The 20,821-nt window shown below is 42.5% G+C and overlaps 1 long non-coding RNA gene across 2 annotated transcripts; it reads left to right on the forward strand.

The window, feature by feature from the left end:
- The first annotated feature begins 75 nt into the window (after window positions 1-75).
- Window positions 76-16,923, forward strand: LOC112922280 (uncharacterized). Of its 2 annotated transcripts, none has more exons than XR_011998016.1 (5): window positions 76-228; window positions 3,923-4,027; window positions 11,870-12,002; window positions 13,220-13,358; window positions 16,034-16,923. It is a non-coding gene; the product is annotated as an uncharacterized lncRNA (long non-coding RNA). The 2 variants fall into 2 exon arrangements; XR_003235413.2 differs by having other exon boundaries at window positions 13,223-13,358.
- Window positions 16,924-20,821: the final 3,898 nt, after the last annotated feature.

Below are 20,821 nucleotides of genomic sequence, written 5' to 3' on the forward strand. Positions count from 1 at the left end.
AGTTTTCACTTAGAAAATATATAATCTTTCATACATTTTCCAAAGATACATAGGAAGCAACTATGTATCAACTTCACATATGACCCCTGATTTCTCCACTTTCTCCTCAGCCTCCTGTTCAGGTCCACGTAGTGAGCCCTGTACTTTTGGACTCATCTAATTGGAACATTTAGTAGTACTTACATCCACACGGGCTGATCTGTCTGGGAAACCTAGGAACAACAATAGGTAGGAAAGTATTTTGGAAAACATGTAACATTAATATTAGTTAATGGCAGCCATGCCTATATTTAATGTAAGAGTCTGTATTCTTTGTATATAGTATTTAAGATCTACTCTAGCACTTAAAGTTAGTTTTTATCTATCTGCCCTATAGGTTAGTTACTTTGTGTACTTTGTTGCTTTATTTTTAAGTTGGTGCTTATAGGCATTATGAGGTTGTACAAAGGTCTCCGTAGTCTTAAAATTTCTTCCAGGCACTGTGGGATTGGAAGTGGCACTTCTGGTCGTGCCAGGCATCATTCATCTTTCCCCTACCTCCTATCCAGTGCCCACAGTATAGGGTGGGGTCTGGGGATTGACCAGAAAATCTAATGAGGGAGAAGTCCCATTCTACTTGAGGGACCCTGACATGGGAGATTATCCCTTCATTATTCTAGTCCAATTAAGCACCAAGAATGTTTTGGTTCATAGAGATAGGTCTGACTTTATGCATGGAGTCCAAAATAGATCATCATGGCTTAGTCTTGCTGCTCTATCAGCTCTTATTTCTGTGTGTTGTCTTTATGCAAACTTTCTAACTCAAGACCACCCAATTTTAAAATGGACAAAGGATTAAATAGACATTTCTCCAAGGAAATACAAATAGCCACTAAGCACATGAGATGCTCAGTATCATTAGTCATTAGGAAAATGCAAATCAGAACCACAATGAGATCCCACTTTTATCCCAACCAGGCATCTATAATTATAAACAAAACAAAAAAAATTGATGAGGATATGGAGAAATTGGAACCCTCATGCACTGCTGGTGGGAGTGTAAAAAAGTGCAGCCCAGTTAGGAAAATAGGCAGTTCCTCAAAACGTTAAGTTTGGTTATGCTAATGATCCAGTAATTCTGCTAGGTGTGTACCTGAGAGAAATGAAAACACGTTCGTGTAGAAACTTGTACATGAATGTTGATGACGGAATTGTGCACAGAAGCCAAATAGGAAACAACACCCAAATACCCATCAACTGATGAATGAATACATGTGGTGTATCCACACAACGGAATATTATTCGGCCAGAAGGAAATAAATACGGATTCAGCTGCATCATGAACGAACCTTAAGAACATGCTAAGTGATAGAAGTCAGACACAAAAGCCTCGTATTGTATGATTCCATTCGTATGAAATTGCCAGAATAGGCAAATCTGTAAAAACAGAAAGTTGATTAGTTGTTGCCAGGGAATGGGGAGAAGGGGATTTCTGTTTGGGGTGATAAAATGTTCTGGAATTAGTGATGATTGCACAATCTTGTGAATATACAGAAACAGTTGTACATTTTAAAAATAGTTTAAATGAACACTATAAATTTGATCTCAAAAATGTTTAAGCCTTTAAGTGGCAAATTTTGTTGAGAATTATACAAATTTTAAAAATATTCTATAAGATCTTTTTATTTCCCCATTCTTCTACAAGTGAAAGAGAATATTTCTTTGCCAAGGATTCATTCATTGAGCTAAAGGCTAAGAACAATTAAAAGAAGCACAACTGGGAATCCCAAGGTGGCTCAGCGGTTTAGCACCTGCCTTCGGCCCAGGGTGTGATCCTAGAATCCCCGCAGGGAGCCTGCTTCTCCCTCTGCCTGTGTCTCTGCCTCTCTGTGTCTTATGAATAAATAAGTACAATCTTTTAAAAAAATAAAAAATAAAAGCACAACTGGTTAGGCAGTTCACTTTTTAAAAGAATATCAAAGCACAAGTTTCATTTTTCTAAATAGTGTGGTAGATAGTGTTGCTATCCAAATTTTATACATAGGAGAATAAGGGACTATAACTAGGTGTCAACCAAAAATGTGACTCAGGTTAGTAATAGGCTTTCTGCCTCTATAATACTTAATTTTTATGTTCAAAGCATTGGCACTTTTAGTTATTGTTCATGCCTAAATCTTAAATTTCCTTTCTTTAACCAATTGGAGTAATTGAAGACAATCAGATAGGAACATCAGATGGCAAGAATGCAAAGCATTGAGATAAAAATCTTGCTAGCTATTAGTAATATTCAAGAAAATTCTGGTGTTAAGCTCTGTTGGATGGAATATTAAAGAATCTCTTGATCTGCTTTAGAATCTGGGGAATGTGAGATGGTAGAGGGAATAGGGCATATAGATGAAACAAGATTGGCCTTATGTTGATAATTTTTTAAGTTGAGCAACAGGAATTATTCTTTCTACTTTTATATATGTTTGAGATTTCCACAATAAAAATTTTTTAACATCAGATGGAAGAAACCACTAAAATTCCACTTTTCTTCTCCCAGAAGTCCATAACTGATAAAGAGTAAGTTATTTTAATCAGAATACACTCCCAGATGACAATAGCTTCCAATTGCATAGTTTACATGTTTACTTCTGTATTTTTTATTTTAATAATTCTAACAAATTCTTCACTGTTGATTGAATATGATGAAAGTCTGGAAGGATGAAGGTGCCTCGCTGGCTCGGTCAGTTTAGTGTCTGCCTCCTGATTTTGGTTCATCTTGTGATCTCAGGGTTATGATTTCCGGGTCATGAGATTGAGCCCTATGAGGGGCTCCGCACTGAAGGTATAGCCTGCTTAAGATTCTCTCCCAAACCTTAAGAATATGCAAATTTAAATAGCAGCTATTTCTCATCCATTTAGGATAACATAAATGTTTCAGGTAAGTATTGATAAAGATACCGCTAATGATACAAAAGGATAGACCAGAAACATAGGCCATCTGGTAGATGGAGATGGGTAATACTTATTTTTCGTGTATCTGAAATTCAAATTTTACTAGATGTCCTATATTTTTACTTACTATTATCTGACAATTCTACATCTATCTCAGATAGGAAAGGTTTTCAAAAAACAAAAAAATAAGACTGCCCAGTGCTAGCAAGAGAGTGGGGAAACAGCTTACTCAGACACTGATGAGATCATGAATTGGTTCAACATTTTGCGAGGACAATTTGGCATTAACTACTAAAATACTCTGAGTCAGAAATTTTATTCCTAAAATTTACATTTGTTTAATTTTATTGAAGTAAGTGATTAGACTTTTAAGAATAAATATATTGCTTAGGAACATTTATCCAAATATGCAAGATACATACAAGGATCGTCACTGTAGCATGTTTGCAATATCAAAAAAAAATTGTAAAGAAGATAAATGGCATCAATATATGCTATAGTGATACAATGGATTCCTCTGTGGTTGTCAAAATGAATAAAGCAGATCTAGGGATGCCTGGCTGGCTCAGTCAGCATGCGACTCTTGATCTTGGGATTATGATTTTGAGCCCCATGTTGGGTTGTAGAGATTACTTAAAAATCAAATTTTAAAAATGAATAAAGCAAAAAAGAAAGCAGTTCTCTATTATCTGACATGAAAAAATACCTGGATTATATGTGTTAGGGAGATAAAAGGCAGTTTGCAAAACTTTATAATTTTATTTTTTGTAAATAATATGTTAGAGTATGGAGAGAAAAATCGCTTGGAGGAGTTTTTACCAATCGTAACAATAGGAAGAGGAATTATAGGGACTGTCGCTATCTACATTGTATATGTGTATGTTCGAATTTTTGCATTAAGAAGTATATATTTCATTTAAGTGAAAGGGAATAACAAAATAGTTTAAATGAAAAGGAAAAAACAGATGTCTTGATTAACGGAACATTGCCTCCTGTGAGCCAGATCATTAAGAAGTGTCATGTGGCAGTTCAGAGAAATGAAACATGACTTGTGAATGATTCGAGAAGCTGAAGGACCAAGACTTCAGAAACTACTGGAGAGACTCAGGTAAGATCCTTGTCCTCTGTGCATCAACTAGTGAACTGGGATAAATAACATCATGATCATGATATAAAAATAGGTGGTTAAAAGTAGGGGTTTTATCTGTCTTCTGTCCCAACCTGGACTCTCTGGTCTGACTTTTTAATTATTTGTAGTTATTCTTAATTATTTGTAGCTATTTTTAAATTACTTTGTGTAATATGCCCCGTGATATTCTTAATTCCGGGTAGCCTCTCCTCCCCACCCCAGCCTGTTTACTTTCCTACTTTTGCTGGCTACCCAGCCTGGCTTAACTGTTCTCTGTCCTCTACTAGGCTTCACTGCTCTTCAGTAATTCCTTAGTCTACCCTTAGTGAATTCATCATTGCTGTTTGAAAATTTCCAGTGAACTGAATCACTGCTCCCCTTATTCACTAAATAAGAGTCATAAAACTGGGAGTTTAGAGAACATCTAATTCAGTTCCCCCATTTGATGAGAGAATATGGTCTTGCAGAAATTAAATGACTTTCAATGTCACACAACCTGTTGGGGCCAAAGGTAGAATTTGAATTCAGCATTTTCTAACTCAGCAGTCATCGTACTAGAGCATCAGAGTACAGCTCCATCAAGGCTTAGACAAAATTGTATGAATTGGCAGTCACCTTGGAAACTAACTTTATAAGAATGAAGGAAGGATGTACTATCACTGATACTCAAAATCCCTATCATCAAAACTTTGGTTTATTCTCCTTCCAGCTAATCTGGTCAAATCATGATCTCAAAATTAATGAGAATTGTCATCCCTACTTGGTTTAATTACATGCATGAATTGAAACCACAAGTCTGTTTACTCTTATTGTGCACATCAGCAGATGACCTCAGTTCTTACATCACTGAGATCACTGATGCCATTCAAATTGACCCTGTTCATCTCCAGCCAGGCAAAGTTTTTCTTTGTTCCTACCAAATCGTGCTTTCTTTCATCGCCCTCATGTTCTTCCCATCTGTAGTTTTGATTCCAATCTATACTATCTACTATTGCAAATGTATAATTTGGGGGAAAATCATTTCACTATCCTGAGCCTCAAGTTTGTTTTAGTGAATATGAATATACTGCCCACCTCATAGAATTCTGGTTAAGAGAAAACGAAATAGCATATGTCAAGGCACTTTGAATGATAGGAATAAAGAATAATGATTCTGTCAAGCTGTTTGTAAAAATTTTCAGCAAAATACTCACAAACCGAATCCAGCAACATAAAGAAAGGATTAAGTGATCTCATGATCAAGTGGGCTTTATACCAGGAATACAAGGTTGGCTCAACATGTGAAAACCAATCTGTGTTACAGGCTGTTATAGGTTGAATGGTGTCTCCTCAAAATTCTTATGTTGAAGTCCTAACTCCCAGTACTTCAGAATATGAGTATTGGAGATAGGGCCTAAATGGGATAATTAAGTTAAAAAGAGGTCATAGGGTGGGTCTTAATTCAATATGACTGGTTCCTTATAAAAATACTGGGAAGACCATATGAAGACACAGGGAGAAGATGGCCACCTGTCTACAAGTCACAGAGAGAGGCCCCAGAAGAAACCAACCCTGCTGACACTTTGCGATCAGACTTCCAGGTTCTGGAATTGTGAGAAAGATTTCTGTTGTTCAAGTCACCCAGCCTATGGTATTTGTTATGGCAGCCCTAGCAAACTTTTAATAAATACACTATATTAAAAGGATAAAGGACAAAAGCTACATGATCAAATTTATAGATGCAGAAAAAAATTTTGACAAAATCCAACACCCTCATGATAGAAATCCTCAGCATACTAGGAATACAAGGGAACTTCCTTAACCTGATAAAGGGTACTTCTGTGAAACTCATAGTGAACATTATGCATAATGGATGCTTTTCCCCTGACATCAGGAACAAGACAGGTATGTTTGCTTTGACCACATCTATTCAACATTGTGCTGGAGATTCTCGCCAGGGCAACTAGGCAAGAAAAAAAAGGCATCCAGATCACAAAGGATGATCTAATTAAATTATATCTATTTGCAGATAATATGATCTTGTACTTAGAAAAATCCTAAGAAACCTATACATACATAAACTACTAGAGCTAATAAATGGGTCTAGCAGGGTTGCAGGATGCAGGGTCAGTATACAAAAGTCAGTTATATTTCTCCACATGAGCAATGAACTTCAGTTCATTTGAAGATAAAGTTAAGAAAACAATTTTTTTATAACAGCATCAAAAAGATAAAATACTTAGGAATATGACACCTAAAGTTCAACCAAAGAAAAATAGTTAAATTGGGCTTCATCATTAGAAACTTTTATACTTCAAAGAACATTATCAAGAAAATGAAAAGACAGTTCACAGAATGGGGGAAAATATTTGCAATTCATACATTTGCTAGTATCCAGAACATAGAAGAACACTTACAACTCAATAATAAAAAGAACCAATTAAAAATTGGGCAAAAGATTTGAATAGACATTTCTCCCAAAGAAGAATTATAAGTAGACAATAAGCACATAAAGAAATATTCAACATCATTTGTTGTTAGGGAAATGCAAATCAGAACCATCGGGAGCCACCACTTCACTGGAATGACTGGTATGAAAGAGGCAGACAATAGCAAGTGTTTACAAGGATGTGGGGAAACTCATTGCTGGTGAGAATGTAAATCAGCAAGGCTGCCACTGAAAACAGTTTGGGAGTTCCATAAAAAATTACACCTAGGGGTTGCCTGCCTAGCTCAGTTGGTGGGCCTGTAGCTTTAGATTTCAGGGTCGTGAGTTCAAGCCCCCGGGGCGGGTGTAGAGATTGCTTAAATAAATAAACTTAAAAGAAAGTTAAACATAGAGTTACTATGTGACCCATCAATTCTACTTCTAGGTATATATCTAAGAGAATTGAAAACATATGTCCAAGCAAAAACTTGTACATGAATATTTGTAGCAGCATTATTCACCGCAGCCAAAAGTAGGATCATGCCAAGTGTCCGCCAGCTATTGAATGGGTAAATCAGAGGTGGTATGTCAGCACAGTGGATTATTCGGCAATAAAAGTGAATGAAATGCTATAATATATTACAGCATGAATAGACCTCCTAGACATGCTACGCGAACGATGCTGGGGCGGCTGGGTGCTCAGTCAGTTGAGCGTCCGATTTGATTTCGACTCGGGTCATGGTCTCAGTGTTGTGGGATCAAGCCCCATGTTGAACTCTGCGCTCAGCACACACAGTCTGCTTGTCCCTCTCCCCCTGCTCCTGCTCCCTGCCCTCCCTGTCCCTCTCTCCATCTCTAAATAAGTAAACTCTTAAAAAAAAAAAATACCAGACACCAAAGGCCATACGTTGTAGCATTCCACATATATGTCAGGATAGGCAAATCCATGGAGATAGAAAGTGATAAGAGATTAGGGGTACCTGGCTGGCTCAGTAGAGCATTTGACTTCATCTTGGGGTCACGAGTCCAAGCCCCACATTTCAGCATAGAACTTTTTAAAATAATTTAAATTAAAAAAAAAAGTGATTTAGGGTTGCCAGGGATGGAGGTGGGGAGTAACTAGGTACAGAATTTCTTTCTGGGGTGATAAAAATGTCCTGGCGCTGATAACAGTAATGGTTGATGACCTGTGAATACACTAAAAAGTCACTGACTTGTACACTTCATGGTATGTGCCTTACGCTTCAATTTGAAAAAATAATTTTTTAAATGGTTAAGTGTCACCATTTACTGAACATTTTATGTCCCCAAACTCAGCTAAAGACAACCCAGTGAATATATATTATTATTCTCCCTTTAATGAGTAAGAAAACTGAAGTTCAAGGAGATGAAGAGCTTCGCCCGAGGACACATCCCAGGAAGCACTGGAGCTGAGCAGGCTCAAGTCTAAGTCCAAAGCCCCAGGGCTTAATCACCCCGGCACCAAGCCATCCTGATCCAAATCAACAGTTTTCGTCACATATCTGACAATCCCCGAATATTTATGTGTGTGTGTATAAACAACACTTCAATATCTATGCCATTCTATGTGTAGCATATAATACACATATAGCCACATAGGTAGGGGCGCCTGGCGGCTCGGTCGGGTGAGCAGCTGACTCTTGATTTCAGCTCAGATCGTGATCTCAGGGTTGTGAGGCTGAGCCCTGCCTTGGGCTCCACGCTGGGCTCCGTGCTGGGCATGGAGCCTGCTTAAGATTTTCTCCGTCCTCTCCCTTTGCCCCGCTTCACCCTCTCTAAAAAAAAAAAAAAAAAAAGATAAGGTGTATCTATGGATATATATATATATATCCCACAAATAAACAAAACCAACTCAATGGAAAAAAAAAAAAAAGATAAGGTGTATCTATGGATATATATATATATATATATATATATATATATATATATATCCCACAAATAAACAAAACCAACTCAATGGAAAAAGTGGGCAAAGAATATGACCAAGTAATTCACAGAAGAAAAAATACAGTTTTTAACAACCATTTGAGAAGATCTGGAAACTCACTAGCAATTAGGGAAATGCAAATTAATACAAGAGCATTTCTCATTCATTGTAACAACAAAATTTAAAGATTTCTAATCAGGGGATTCTGGGGTAGCTCAGCGGTTTGGCACCTGCCTTCAGCCCAGGGTGTGATCCTGGAGTCCTGGGATCGAGTCCTGCTTAAGGCTCCTTGTATGGGGCCTGCCTTCTGCCTGTGTCTCTCTGCCTCTCTCTCTCTCTCTCTGTGTGTCTCTCATGAATAAATAAATAAAATATTTTAAAAATAAGATAAAGATTTCTAATAAGCAGCGTCACAAAATGAAGGGCAATTGGTACCCCTATGCTGCTGGTGTGCATGAAGGTTAATAGCAATTTCATGTCCATCAGAATTTTATATTCATTTATTTATTTTTTTTAAAGATTTTATTAATTTATTAATGAGAGACACAGAGAGAGAGAGGGAGCCTGATGTGGGACTCGATCCCGGGTCTCCAGGATCAGCGCCTGGGCTGAAGGCAGTGCTAAACCGCTGAGCCACCCGGGCTGCCCCTATATTCATCATTTAATCAAATAATTTCACTGCTAGGCAACACTGTCATATGTACATAAGGTTGTTCACTGCTTGCTTGTAATAGTGAAAATTTGGATATAAATTACATACCTACCAATGGGGACACAATTTTCTGTGAATTCCTAAAAGTAATTAACAGGAGTTACCTTTGGAAGAAAGCGCAGAAATTGGAGCAGGTGTTGGGGAGGAGGAGTAAAGGGTTAACCAGACTTTTCCCCTAATGCATGAGAGTGTGACCCTTGGTTTCTCCGTGTGTGTCGCGGGAAAGGTGGTCCCTGATGGTCACTCCACCTGGAGACAGAACTATCAGCCCTGGTAGGAAGTCACCTCTTGGACTTGGTGAGGGCTGTGACTTGCAGAAACCCCTGGAAGCTCCCTGTGACGTTGTTGCGAGGGAGCTGGGCTCCTGCGGGGAGTGAGGCCCCTAAGCCCGCCCATCTAAGCTGCGTGCTCAGTGGCCTGCTGCAAGGCCCCCTGGGGTTCCTGGGCTGTGGCCTTCCGGGTGTCGGGTGTCGAGTGGGGTGCAGAGCAGAGTTTGTGCACCAAGCGGTCGCCGAGCCCAAGGTCTTCCCTGATGGGCACAGTCAGGAGGGCCCTATGACAGGTTGAAAATAAATGTATAAAGTCAAAAAAAATTAGCTAACACGCACTCTCCAGTTCCGCCAGTAGCTTCATGCTGCTCCGTCCTCCGGCCTGTACCCTCTGCTCCCCGCACCTGTGTCCCCGGGGAGACCTTCCTTTCCTTCAGGCCCACGCTTCCCCGCCCAGGCCAGCTCGCCTCCTCCCAGCGGCCCTAGTGTCTCGCGTCCTCTCTGCTGGTGTCTCATCCTGCTGCGAAGCCGTGACGCCCTTACCATCCTTCGGCTTTTCCTCACTCCGGGCAGAAGAGGTGTTGTCAGTCTGGTTTACCTTGGTAATTGTATGTAAAGCCTGGGGTGGTCAGCAAACAGTCACTGGCACTTCAGTGTCCGGTGTCGCTTTGCTTTCAGTACCTGCCTGACTCTGTGCTACGCCAAGGCACGATGCTGGTCGCAGATCTGGGCTCTTCCTTCGCCTTCTGCAGCCTGTCCCAGCATCGGGCACACGGTCCTGCCCGGCTGTGTCCCCGGATATCACAAGCACAAACAAGTCAGAAGTGCCAAAGGGAGTTTGGCCTAAAATGTGCAATTCCTGTGGGTCTAATTATGACCACTTTGTTCAGACTTAAGGCTTTAGGAAACTTAGGGGTGCCTGGCTGGGTTAGTGGTGGAGCACGTGACTGCCAACTTCACGGTCATGAGTTGGAGCCCTACGTGGGCTGTAGAGATTACTGCAAAAATATAAACAAACTTAAAAAAAATAAAGGAAAATAAATAAATAAATAAATAAATAAATAAATAAATAAATAAATAAGGGGCACCTGGGTGGCTCAGTCAGTTCAGCATCTGACTTGATTTCAGCTCAGGTCATGATCTCAGGATCGATTGTGGGATCGAGCCCCGTATCGGTCTCCACTCAGTGGCAGGTCTTGAGATTCTTTGCCTCTACCCACCCAGCTCATGTGGGCTCCCTCTCTCTTTCAAATAAATAAATCAACCTTTAAAAATAATAAATGAGAGGTAAAAAGACACCAGGAAATTTGACAAGTTCACAGTATGCTTTTATTGAATTTGGTGATGAGAACTAAGCTATTTTTATATCTCTAAGAGCAACCTAAAGCCCTGCGATTGCCCTGTCTCATCTTGTAGGGTAGGAGCCTGCATTTGTTTTGCAAAAGGGCCGGACAGTATTTTTGGCCTCGTGAGGCTCTACGTCCTGTCCCCGTTCCTCACTTCTGCTGCTGCAGCGTGGGAGCAGCCACGCCAACACGGATGAGCGCTGGGCCCAAATGAACATGTGTGGAATGACACGGGTTTGAACATCATGTTATTTCCACATCACAAAATATTTTCCTTTTTTTTTTTTTTTTAACCATTAAGAATGTAAAGAAACATCCTTAGGTCACAGGCCACCCCGAAAACCGGCCGAAGCCCGATGCAGCCGCAGAGCCACAGTCTGCGGGTTGTTTCCAGGAATGGCCGAGAACGGCCCACCCCAGGAGGGGGCTCTGGGACCTGCCCTGTGAATTCAGAGCCCAGACCTCAGCTCGGGCCTTTGACGTCCCCAGCGGACTAGCTGAGCCCGGTCCCCGCACCGAAGGATGAAGCACAGGGACACGGGCTCCTCCCTTCTCTTCCACCCCACGGAGGCTTGTCACCTCTGCTCCGTGAGTGACCGCCGAACCTGAAATAACGAGGGCTTCCTTTCCTCACCTCCTCGACTATTGCATTTGGTTTCTTCCTTGGCTCGGACACCCACATCATCTAACCTTGGGGTCATATCCAACTGGGCATTTTCAGGGTTTATCTTCTCTAACTGAACCGATCGCTTTCTTCTCCTTGAAACCTCTTCTCTCTTCTCTGCACTCCTCTCTCCACTGATTTTTTCTGTTTGTTTTTTCACCGGTCCTTTTGGCCAATTTCTCCTCATCTCCCTTAGCATTCCCTCTTCCCCTCTGGTTATCCTATAAATATATATATTTTTTAATTCTCCAGGGTTCTATCTTGAACCAGCATTTTTTTTTTCTTACTTACCCATGGCTCCAAAAACTGTCTATGTTAATTGTCCTAAGCCTAGATTTCCAGCCCAAATTCCCATGCTGAACTCCGGACTGCACATTCATTTACCTCCAACACAAGGTAGAGGTAAATGTTTAGACTTTCTGTGGGCATCTCAATTGAATGTCTCCAAAACCTAAGTTCTTGTCTTCTATTCCAGTCTTTCCCCATCATGAATCCCCTACCTTGGTTGATGGCATCAGTACCAACCCAGTTTGCCACGTTGTCAACACTACCCAGGACCTCCCCGGCCGAGGCTCCTCTGGTGACAACTCCAGTCTCTGTTCACAGAGGTAAATCATGTGGCACCTCCCCCTGGCCAAAGATGATTGGATTTGGGTGGATACTTAACCCAATGTGGATCAATCAGATGATGTCCTGGGATTATCCTCAGCCGTTGTGGGTGCTTGAGCTAGAGCTGGTGCGGCTGTGTGCATGGAGCATAGAAAATTGGTCTACACACAGAGATGGAAGTCGATACTCAAGGAGAGGGGAGAGTAGAAGATGTGGCCCTGGAGGAAGTCATCTGGACTCTGCCTCCCCAACCCCCAGCTGCCCGAGCCTCGCCTGCAGGGCCGCCTGTGTCCTCGAATCACCACCCTCAGACCTAAAATATCTTGCCTCTATACATTCATAATCAATTACTATATTAAATTTTTTCTCTATTGAGTTATCTAACATGAAATTTGTGTTCCTGGCTGGACCCTGACTAATGTAAATTATCTTTGCAAATGAGCATAGAAGTTGACATCATTTATTTTAAGAGCTGCTTATGTTTCACTGTACAAATTTCCACCATTTATTTCATCATTTGGCTATTGATGAAAACTTGTTTCCAAGTTCTTTGCTACTACAGTTAGTGCTGTGATGAACGTGTCCATGAACACGTTCTATGTGTTCCTATAGGACAAAGCAAAATTGCTGGAAGTAATATTGCTAGGTCCTAAAGGGGGAAGTATGGCTCTTTGTATTTTAATGATACTCCCCAAATTTCTCCCAAAAGTTTGCACCAATTTATACTATCAACCGTTGTGCGTTGGAATGCCTGTTTGCCCCCCTGGCCAACTCTTGGCTGATCTCATAGGTGAAAAGTAGTCCATTATTTCCATTGGCACTTCTTTGCGTCCTGAATGAGAATAAGTATCTTTTCATACATTTACTGGCCCTTTGTATTTCTTTTTCTGTGAACTGTCATATAACTGGTTTTATTTTTTGCTTTCCTTTCACTAAATATTGTATAACACGAACTTTATCTAGAATAATAATCAAACAACATCATCAATACAGAATGCATGTTGTTCCATTCTGACTATGCCATAATTATTCTTTTATTATTGGCTATTTAGATCGTTTCAATTTTTTTTCATAACACTTATAAATTTTTAGATAAGGAATTATCAGGACGTGTGTGCGCGCACACGCGTGTGTGTGTGTGTGTGTGTTTAAGGCTTTTGATACACATCCCCAAGTTGCCCAATGAAAAGCTCATCCTAGTTTGTGTTCCCACCAGCAGACTATGAAGGTGTCCGCGTCCCCATACGGAAGTGTTCAGCCAAGAGGTAACTTCTGGAGTTTGTATCATGAACCGTGCATGCAAGATACTCGATCCCCTGTCCTGCGGCCCGACTAGTCAGTCTCCAGAATTGCAGGTTTGAGGCTTCTCAGGTCTCCACCATGAGCAGTTTCCTTTATCCATCACCCTGGACTTGAAACTACAGACCAGGTGTTTTCAATATGTTCTCATTCGTCCCACAACTATTTACTGAGCATGTATTGTGCTGCGAGGCTTTTTCTTGTCCTGGAGGTCTCCCATCAAAAAGGGTGAGAGCCACCATTATGCATAATTAGAAATACCATGTGTTTAGAAAATGCTTGGGTTTTAGAGAAAGCCCAGTCATCGACTTGTGTGGATTTGGGCAGGATGCTTAATTTCTCTGAGCTTCAGTTTTTTCTTACATATAACTGAGATTATGAAACCAGTTTCAGAGGATTGCTTTAAAAGGTCCTGAGTCCCTGGCACATGAAGATGTTAGCATAGGAATTGAAAGTGTGGGCTCCCCTTTCACGAAGATGGCGCCGAAGGCGAAGAAGGAAGCCCTTGCCCCTCCCAAAGCCGAAGCCAAAGCAAAGGCTTTGAAAGCTAAGAAAGCGGTGCTGAAAGGCGTGCACAGTCACAAAAAAAAGAAGATCCGCACCTCACCTACATTCCGAAGACCCAAGACCCTGCGTCTCCGAAGGCAGCCCAAATATCCTCGAAAGAGCGCCCCCAGGAGAAACAAGCTTGATCACTATGCCATCATCAAGTTCCCCTTAACTACTGAGTCAGCCATGAAGAAAATAGAAGACAACAACACACTTGTGTTCATTGTGGATGTCAAGGCCAATAAGCACCAGATCAAACAGGCTGTGAAGAAGCTCTATGACATTGATGTGGCCAAGGTCAACACCTTGATCAGGCCTGATGGAGAGAAGAAAGCTTATGTTCGACTGGCTCCTGACTATGATGCTTTGGATGTTGCCAACAAAATTGGGATCATCTAAACTGAGTCCAGCCGGCTATAAATCTAAATATAAATTTTTTCACCATAAAAAAAAAAAAAAAAAAAGAAAGTGTGGGCTCTTGGGATCCCTGGGTGGCTCAGCCGTTTAGCGCTTGCCTTCGGCCCAGGGCGTGATCCTGGAGTCCCAGGATCGAGTCCCGCATCGGGCTCCCTGCATGGAGCCTGCTTCTCCCTCTGCCTGTGTCTCTGCCTCTCTGTCTCTCTGTGTCTCTCATGAATAAATAAATAAAATCTAAATAAAATAAAAATGTGGGCTCTGGAGTCGGGCTACATGGATTCAGTCGTGGCTCCATTGCTGACTGGCTTTGTGACCACAGGCAAGTTATATCACTTCTCTGTGCTTCTTTCCCCAATTTAATATGGGCATAAACATACCTCATACTGTTATCGAAAAGATCGAATGAGATGATACAGGTAAAGTACTTAGCCTAGTACCTAGGACCTAGCAAATACTCAAGTAATACAAGTTATTTTAAAACAGTTTTATTAAAAATAAATAAATAAATAAAATAAAATAAGTTTTATTGAAGTGCCCATTTACCCACAGGCATACTTCATTTTATTGTGCTTCAGTTTATTGCATTTCACAGATACTACATTCCTATAAATTGAAAGTTTAAGACGTTAGTGGAAGGAAGAAGCTGTAGATGTGGTGGAAATAGCAAGGGACTTAAGATTAGAACTGGAGCTTGGGGGCGCCTGGGTGGCTCATTGGCTGAGTGTCCATATCTTGATTTCCGCTCCCATCAGGATCTCAGGGTCATGAGATCGAGCCCAGCTCGATCTGGGCTCCATGCTCAGTAGGGAGTCTGCTTGGAATGCTCTCTCTTCCTCTCCCTCTGCCCCTCCCCCCACTCAAATAAATAAATAAATCCTTAAAAAAAAAAAAAGAAGTGGAGCCTGAAGATGGGATTGAGCTGCTGCAACCTCATGGTAAAATTGAACAAACGAAGAATCACTTTTTATGGATGAGCAAAGAAAGCAGTCTCTTGAAGGGGAATGAATCTACTCCTGGTAAAGGTGCCCTGAAGGTGGTTGAAATGACAACAAAGGATATAGATTATTAAATAAACCTGCTGATAAAGCAGAGGCAAGTTTTGAGAGGATGACTCCAATTCCAAAGAAGTTCTTTCAGCAAAATGCCGTCAAATGGCCTCACGTGCTACAGAGAAATCATTCATGGAAGGAAAAGTTGATTGACGCAGCAAACTTTGTTTTGATCTCATTTTAAGAAATTGCCACATACACCTCAACCTTCAGCAACCGCCACCCCCTTCAGTCAGCAGCCACCACCGTGGAGGCAAGACCCTGTGCAAGAAAAAAGACTGCAACTCACTAGGAGCTCAGATGATGCTTAGTATTTTTTAGCAATATTTTAAAATTAAGGGGAAAAATAAAATAAAATTAAGGTAGATACATTGATTTTCTTTAGACATAATGCTCTTGCACACTTGATAGTCTATAGTGTAAACATGACTTTTACATGCACTGGAAAACTAAAAAATTCATTTGACATGCTTTATCGCGATAGTCACTTCATTGCGGTGGTCCGGAACCAAACCCACAGTATCCCCAAGCTTTGCCTGTAGTGTTGTGGCCTGAATTGTGTCCCCTCCCAAATTCCTGTGTCACAGTTGTAGCCCCTGGTATCTCAGAATAGAACCTGCATTTAGAGATTAGATCTTTCAAGTTGTAATTAAATTAAAAAAAGGCCATTCGAGTAGACCCTAATCCACTAATGACTGTTGTTCTTAATTAACTAGAGGACGTTTGGACACACGCATGGATGGAGTGAAGATGATGTGAAGATGAAGGGAGAAGATGACCACTTAGAGCCCAAGGAGAGAGGCCGAGAGCAGATCCCTCCCTCACAGCCCTCAAAAGGGACCGACCCTGCCCACATCTTGCTCTCAGACTTCCAGGCTCCAAAACTGCGAGATGGTACATGGGTATCTTGTGTGTCGTTGCAGCTGCCCGGTCTGTGGTGTTTTGTTACAGGGCCCCTAACAAACGAAAACACGTGCAGTAAAACTCACCCATTTGCCTGTAGAGTTCAATGATTTTTAGTAAATTAACAGAGTTCTGCAATCTAATTCTAGAACATTTTCTTCGCTCCTGGAAACCTTGCTGCCATGTGCATTCACTCCCCCTTCCCACCCCAGCCCCAGAAGACCACTGATTGTCTGTCTGTCTGACTTGTCCCTTCTGGTCATATACGTCATCTCCAACAATTAGGACATCTCCCATGCCATGAGTCCACACTTCCCTTATCCAGGTTTTCTATCTGTTGAAACATCTTACATTGAGTTGGCACGAATGGCTCTATAACTTGCACACGGTAACGTTCCTGTTATAGTTCATCTGTAACGTAAGCAAGACAAAAAATATCACATGTTCTGCAGAAGAGTTGGAATGGAATTGAAGTATTCAGTCAAAATGACCATCATGATCATACATCACGAAAATAGGGCTTGTTTTTAGCAGTCGATGAGGAAAAAAAACAGACGCTGAGGGAAAAATACTCTCTTGAGGTTGGGGAGCAGAGAGAGAGCCCACGATGGGCTGCTGCCAAGACCTGGATGGACACGCTACTACGCAGAGCCACTCAGGCCCATCTGGGAGCCGAGGGGGCCATCACCCAGGCCTACACGCGCGGGGCCAGGCCTACATGTGCAGCCCGCTGCGGCCCAGACACAGGCCTTTGTGCAGCACCCCCATGCTGGAAAGATCAGCTGGGATGAAATCCATCTAGGCCATTAAGTGGAAACACATACATGGAGAAGTCTTTGCTTTTCTCACCTAGAGGAGTTGGCCCTTCTGCTCACCCTACCAACCCACAGTAACAACTGAAACTACATGGTAGGTGCACATCTGGGTGCCTATGAAACCGTTTATCCAAGACTATTTATTAAGTGCCTTCTGTGTGCCAGGTACCTTTCTAAGGGAATATGTCCATGAGCAAACAAAGGGCCCTGTGCAGGTGGCGCTGGCATTCTAGAGGACAAAGTTGGAAAATAAACACTGAACGTAGTAATAAGAAGTTAACAAAAGTGTGAAGTCGAAAGGTGTCAAGGTAAAAAGAGATTAAAGCGAGGGAAAAGGATTGGGAGCAGGAGGGGTGAGCATGGACAGGGTCGCAACTTTGTTTTTAAATTATTTTTCAAGCCCCTTGACCCATGTGTGATTGATATACAAAAAGCTGGACATATTAGATACCAACCTGATGAGTCTGGAGATGCATGTACGTCACCACTCTGTGTGCCTTAAACAGATCCATCACCTCCCAAAGTGGCCTCCTGCCCTCTTTATTAGTCTTTGCTTTTGTCATGAGATTGCAATTTTAAATAGGGTCATCTACGCAGACCTTATTGAGAAGGTGGTATTAGAGCAAGACAGAAAGGAGGGGATGGAGTTGGTTAGCAATTAGCTCTGGAAAACTCGGTGTGGGCAGCAGGAACAGCCAGGATACACTCTCCAAGCAAAAGCGATTCCTGGCATGTTCCAGGAGCACCGAGAGGCCACTGTGGCTGGAACCGAGTGATCAAGGGAGGAGCAGCCGGAGGTGAGGGACTCCAGCTTGTACAAGGACTCCAGCTGTTATTCCAGGTGAGGATGGAGGAGGAGTCAGTCCCTTTTCTCAGGGAGTGTACAACGTAGTGGGCCAGAGAAGACCTGGCCATAAATACAAGATTACATGTCACAGGTGGCATTAGCAGCGAGATATCTGAGATGGGACTCAAAGGATGTTGGGAGGACCTTCCAGACAATAGACCTGCGTCTGCAAGGGGAGAGAGCACGAGGTGTCTAAGTTGCCTGGTGCATTTCAGGTTGTCCAGGTGACATTCGGAAGGTGTCAGGAAATGATGGGAGGTCGGGTTGGAAGCCTTCAGATGGCCGAAGGTCCTAAGTTTGGGATTTTCTTCTTCCAATGATAGAGGACTACCAAAAGTCCCTGAAGCAGCGAGAATGGTGTGGGAGGGTGGACTGTCATTGTTTTGAGGCTTCAGTATGTCATTGTTTTGAGGGTTGCTGAGAAGAATGTGGACAGGAATCTTGACCAATTTTAGGTCTCATTCTTTTAGCTACTGAATGTAGCTAGTAGAAAGACATTATCAGAGCATTGGTTTAGGAGGAGGATTATGTCAAGGTGCAAACAATGAGATCTGGATGAGGGGAAGGAGGTCAGTGAGGCCAGTTGGGAGGCCAGGGGTTTTGAGGGCCTAAAGAAATGCCTTAGAGGTCAAAGAAAGGAGTAAATTGATTTGCAGCCTGGGCCACTGTGAGAACGCCATCAACAGCCGGTCATCAACCTGTTTTGGTCAGGGGGAGGAGGCCAGAGGCAACACAACGAATTGCATTTCAGATGTATTCAGCCTCAAGGTGCTGGAAGCACATCCTGGAGGGTATTTCCAGCAGATCATGGGAGATGTGTGAAAAGGACAGGAGGAAGACAGGAAGATACATTTAGAGCCAGAGAAATCTGGAAGCTCTTCACGTGAAGGGATGAGTGGCGAAAGCCACATGACTCAGTGAGTCCATGGAAGTGAGTGGGGTCTTAGATAGAAAATTCCAGGGAAAGGTCTCATTTAGGGGCAGGAGGAAAACAGCCCACAAAACCCTCCAGTATTAGGGATCTAAGAGAACAGGAAGGTAAGGGGCTAAGGGAGCCAAGCTGGGTGTGGTTTCTAGAGCGGCGATAGATGCAGAGAGTTCACTCACAAAGAGGAGGGAGGAAGCACCCGTGGACCTGATAGCTGGAAAATAATTGGCAACTCTCAAGAGGGCACCTCCAGGTGAAAGATAGGAAGAAAACCAAAAATCTAGCAGGGTATTGTAACCCAAAGTGTTTATAAGGACCAGAGAGGGAACAGAAGTAAGCAAAGAGATGCGATGACCTGGTGACCACATGTCCCACCCGAGGTAGTGGCCATGCCCAGACCATTGTTGCCGTGGGGAAAGGGTGGCCCGGGACAGCCAGCTATCTGACCTTCAGAGAGAAGACTGAAATTCTTATATTTAAGTGAAATTTTCTGATCTTAATAATATTGTGAGAGTCAAATGAAGCACGTCTGTATGGTGTACCTGGTATTTGAGTCACCAGTACTAGCGCCCTCCACGAAGTTTGATGAGAGGAGAGCAATCTTCTGAGATATAACCAGTCTGCTCGGTGTTTTTCTTTTTCTTTTTTTAAGATTTTATTTATTCATTCATGAGAGACCCAGGGAGAGAGGCAGAGACACAGGCAGAGAGAGAAGCGGGCTCCCTGCAGGGAGAGCCCGATGCGGGACTTGATCCCACAACCCTGGGATCTCGACCTGGGCCAAGGCAGATGCTCAGCCAACTGAGCCACCCAGGTGCCCTGGTCTGCTGGGTGTTTTAGAGCCTGGAGTGGTAGCAGGTATCAGAGAGCGGATGGATAATTCCGGAAGGAAAGGTCCAAGGGAGGAGGGGGAGGTCATGAGATCCATAGGAAGAAGAGATACCTTTTCCTTTCACAGATGAGGATGAAGAGGGTAAGAGAGAAGTGTTAAATACCAGGAATGAGATTTGGGGTAAATAAGGGAAGATTAAGGACTTTGAACTGAATGTCATCTGTGAACTCCAAGAGGTAGGCACTGAGATTTCCTGCTGAGAAAGAGGGAGGCAGGACAGCCACTGGGCCGTGGGAGGGTGGGAGTGTTTGCAGTCGTCCCCAGGGTTAGGGTTCAACAAGTGATAAATCAAACAAAGATGTGATTGAGGTTGATAGCATACATCTATAGGGATTTTACCTTTAATTAAATTATTTATTTATTTATTTATTTTTGGATTTTACCTTTAATCAGCACTTTTTAAGTGGCTCCTGCGTTCTGGGCAGCCAGGGACTTGTAGTCAAGTTAAGGAGCTAGATGAAGAAATAAGTAATCATCACAGACTGTAAATGTCACAGGGGGATGCAAACAGGGTGCTTTGGGGAAAAGAGAAAAATCCCAGAAGGCTTTCTGAGGAGAGAGGGTTTACGTTTATGTTTGAAAAATAAGTTGTAATAGAGAATGAACTGGTGGTTACCAGAGGGTAGGTGGGTGGGAGGCATGGGTGAAACAGGTGATGGGGACTTAGGGGAGCACTTGTTTTTTGTTCTTTAAAGATGTTATTTATTCACGAGAGAGAGGCAGAGACACAGGCAGAGGGAGAAGTAGGCTCCATGCAGGGAGCCCAACGTGGGACTCGATCCCGGGTCTCCAGGATCAGGCCCTGGGCCGAAGGCAGACACTCAAACGCTGAGCCACCCCGGCGTCCCTAAGGTGCCCTGTGCTAAGTCCTGGGTGAGGTATGGGTTGTTAGATCACTACGGCAGCACCCGGAACTGCTATAGCACTCTGTGCTAACAACACTGGAATTCAAATAAAAACTTAATGAAGAAAAAGAAATTGCAGTCGCTACGAAGGCAATGGTGAAAGTCAGAAGAGACACTACATCCAAGACATTAGAGGCAACGGCAGGCGTGGTGCAGTCTGGGATTCCAGCTAATTCCCTGCGTCTGAAACGGAGTGCCCTTGGCAGAGAGGGTG

Source organism: Vulpes vulpes, chromosome 16 (genome assembly GCF_048418805.1).
Source record: "Vulpes vulpes isolate BD-2025 chromosome 16, VulVul3, whole genome shotgun sequence".
In the NCBI taxonomy this organism is placed as follows: domain Eukaryota; kingdom Metazoa; phylum Chordata; class Mammalia; order Carnivora; family Canidae; genus Vulpes; species Vulpes vulpes.